Source organism: Haplochromis burtoni, unplaced genomic scaffold (assembly GCF_018398535.1).
Source record: "Haplochromis burtoni strain Fernald_Lab_line unplaced genomic scaffold, NCSU_Asbu1 Contig_1371, whole genome shotgun sequence".
Lineage (NCBI taxonomy): Eukaryota > Metazoa > Chordata > Actinopteri > Cichliformes > Cichlidae > Haplochromis > Haplochromis burtoni.
This window is the reverse complement of record NW_024583732.1, coordinates 47,146-51,147: the sequence shown is the minus strand read 5'-3', so window position 1 is coordinate 51,147 and position 4,002 is coordinate 47,146.

Sequence of the window (4,002 nt, the reverse complement as noted above, 5' to 3'; positions counted from 1 at the left end):
ACGGAGCGGCAGGAGAAACGGTCCTGGAAAGCCACGGCAAGCCCAGCACCCCCACCAGACAACCGACGCTGGGTAATAAAAGTATAGCCATCTGGGCAGAGTTCAATAAGTGACGAGTAGTCTACATCGCGCTGCCAGGTTTCAGTCAGGAATAAAAAATCGAGTTTTTTAGATAATATAAAATCATTCAACAAGAATGATTTATTAGAGAGAGATCGAGCGTTAAAAAGCGCCATATTCCGTGAGTTAAAAGCCTCATTATTTGCAGAGGCTCGAGTTAAGGGACGTAAATACACAGGGTTCGAGCCGTCACGCTCGTAGAATCCACTCACCGAGGGAAGAAAAAGCCAGCACGCAGAAGAGTCTGGATAAACCCTCCTGAGGTGGCAAGGTCTCAAAGAGCCGGGCCCAGCGTATCCAAACAGAGCCGTGGAAAACAGGTCACCCTCCATGGAGCTTTTCTGGACACAGGAGACAACGCACACTCGACGTCGCTTACCAGCCAAACCACGCTGCCAGTACATCCTGAGGTTTACCTGAATACCTCCTCTTCTCCCTCTCCTTCTCCGTGGTCTAGAGGGACCACTGAATTCGCCTGACGAGGGTCCAGCTAATGGAGGAGGGTGGAAAATGCCAGAGGACGACAAGACATCGTGTGGCATCATAGAGGATCGGATGGATAGCAAAGCCAGGCGATCATACACCAGGGCTCATCCCCCCTCCCTTTCTAAACGCCTTCGATGCTTGTTACCTCCTGGAGAACACGGCGGGTCTGAGCCCGCGCTGGAATAATAGCGCAGGGTAGGATGGCTGCTGTGTTGCCTGGGATTACTCCTCACCCCCTACCCAACCCTGTTGCTTGTCAAGTGTTCTATAATGTTGTACTGTGGACATTTATGTGCTTTCTGTGCAGAGGATTTTTTTGTTTTGTTTCCTGTTCTCATGCTGTCCTCCCAGGAGCCCAGCATGAGTAGAGGTCTCTTTTTTTCCTCTTGTACTTTCCCATTGTAGTGTACATTTCAGTGTTTTTTCTGTAATGCTACCGATCTCCGACCTGTATCCCCATGTGATGTCTGTGTTGTGTGTGTATGGTTGGGGGTCCCATTTCACTGCAGGGCAACCTGCATGTGGCGAATAAAGCCTTGATTGATTGATTGATTGATTGGTGTTTCAAGGATGACATGGAAGGCAGGGATTTGTTTTTTTGTGTTTTTTTTTTACGGTGTTAAGCATTTGTGGCTTTAGCGACACATGAAACCTGGTGGCTTAAGTGTCGGTGGGGTTTTAAGTGATTGTGAAGATGTTTTCAGGCCTAGTACAATAACAGCACTCGATTCCTTATCAGGTTGAAAGTTTATGTTTTTATGTTCCTGTCAAACAACAGTGTAGTTAAAACACATGGTGAAAGATATGAAAGTAACATTACAGTGAACTAGTAATTCTGTGTTCTACAGCTTGTACTTCCAGGGTATCTGTGACACCTAAAGAATCTACTGCTAGGAGGCTGAGGGGTATCATGTAATTGATGTTACAAGTCACTACAGTGTAAAGAGGATCACCTATTGTTAATTTCGCTTTTTTCTTTTCACACTCAGCAACTTCATATGGTCATGGGACCTACTTTGCTGTAAAAGCCAGCTACTCAGCCAAAACCACCTATTCCAAGCCAGCTGCTGATGGTTCTCAGTTAATGTTCGTCGCCCGAGTCCTCACAGGCGTCTACACTCTGGGCCAAAGTGATATGATGGTGCCTCCACCTCGAGTCCCCCAGCAGCCTCACGACCGTTACGACAGCGTGGTAAACAGAATGGATAACCCCAGCATGTATGTTGTGTTTCATGACAACCAAGCGTACCCTGACTACCTCATCACATTCAAGTGAGCGTAAGGGAAAAGTGTTTTCCACTGTTTACAAATGAAGGTTAAAAAACCCCAAATAACCCCAAATAATAATATAAAACGTATATATATATATATAAAATGTATATAAACACTGGAAACATATTACAAGATTATGCAGTTTTTAATATTTTATATAGTTGACATTTTCATCATATATCTTCACTTTGTAAAGTATAAAGCACTTAGAATCACATCTAATTAATCTGAGAACTTGTCACAATACCATAATAAAGATTTATTGAATGATAGTCTGGTCCATGCTTAAAAAAGGGAAAAATTAGAGTAGGTGGGTGATCAACATTCAAAAGGAAACTGTGAAATTTTAATTGAATAGTGGTAACCAGAGATGGGCAGTAACGCGTTATAAGTAATGTGTTATAGTGGTCCCTCTTTGATCGCGGGAGTTAGGTTACTAAAAATAATCTGCAATAGGTGAAATCTGCGAAGTAGCAAACTTTATTTTTACAATTATTATAAATGTTTTAAGGCTGTAAAACCTCTCATTACACACTTTATACACTTTTCTCAGACAGACATGAACTTTTCTCTCTTGTTTAAACACCCTCAAAGTTCAAACCTTCATCAAAAAATAAGTCCAGTATAGTAGAATAAAACCAAAGATCAAACCCTGTTTTCAGGTCCAGAACATGGGAATAGAGCATTAATGAGTCAATGGTACAGAAACAGAGGAAGCAAGAAGAATGAGTCGAGTAAAGTTTGACTCATCTGACTGTTTTGTTTTGCTTAATGCGTCTTATAATGCGGTCTACCTTATGGTCCGAAAAATACGGTAACTTCTACCTTCCTGAAGTACAACTTTTTGTGCGATTGTTAGCATCTTCCTCTGCCCTTTGGGTGCTACTGCAGGTTCCTTTGAAGGTGCAAAACGTTTCGTCGACGTTGTTGTGTTTGTTGGGGAGAAAACTTACAAACATACAGTACAGCACTTCAGCACTGCTAGCGATTGAATATTTATGTAAATGTGACAAATTGAATGCATTCTGTATTGTACAGGAGACACGGCACAGAGGAGATTGATTGACAATGGTCTACAGCCGGAAAAAAAATCCGCGAAACAGCGAGGCCGCGAAAATTAAACTGAGTTATAGCGAGGGACGACTATACTGTAATCCGATTACTTTTTTCAAGTAACAAGTAGAGTAAGGGATTCGTTGTAATAGACGTGCAGATCTATGGGGCGCTGTTTGTAAAGTGAAACATGCTGACACGGCAACATTTTTCCACATTTAGCTCAAAACCTTAAAAAAACATGTTTTTTCGAGTCATTTTTACAACATTTAGTAAAATATTTGTAACTTTTCATATTTAAAACACAATTTTAAATGTTAAATCTAAATGTTAAATATTAAATCTAAATGTTACAGGAAACTAAATATTTAGCTAACATGCAAATTTATTGTACGGATCAATGGAAATATCAAACTAAAAGCTTTACAAAAACCTCCAGTGCAAAAGTGTGCCGGTAGTGGTCAGATTGTGTCTGCTCTTCCCTGATGGTCACTTCTCACCACGAGCTGCTTCACTTCTTGCCTACCAGCTGGACATGTGCTGCAGCGATTGTGAAGTGGAGACTGCAGCTGCTGAGTGCACTACTGCTGAATCTTTGGATTGCCGACAAAACGGATCTTCTGATGTTTTCAGCTAAATCGGAGAGAATGATCGTGCAGCGTTTAAAGTGTGGAAGTCCTGACCTTATTTTGAGTTTGATTCCGTAAAAAGTGACAAAAACATTAGCGTCCGCTGTACACTGCGTGGGAAGACAACTTCTTTTCACAGCTAAAAAAAACCCCTAAACTTCTGCGCAGGTACCTAGCAAACTGCCCCGGGAATGTGAAATTCACAGAGAAACCCCCAGATCCTCCCACTGACATGACCGCTACAGCACCAGGCAAACCTCTGCCTGATCCACTCCTGCTAAACAGGTGAAAATAGATTTAAGAGCGACAGGACTTAGTGCTGCTAAATCTTTTATTTTATTTATTTTCTGCTGTGCTTTACTGGAAACTATTCGAAAGAGTGAATGTAAACACAAATAAAATAACACAATTATTTTATTTTATAAACTGGAATATGCAGAAA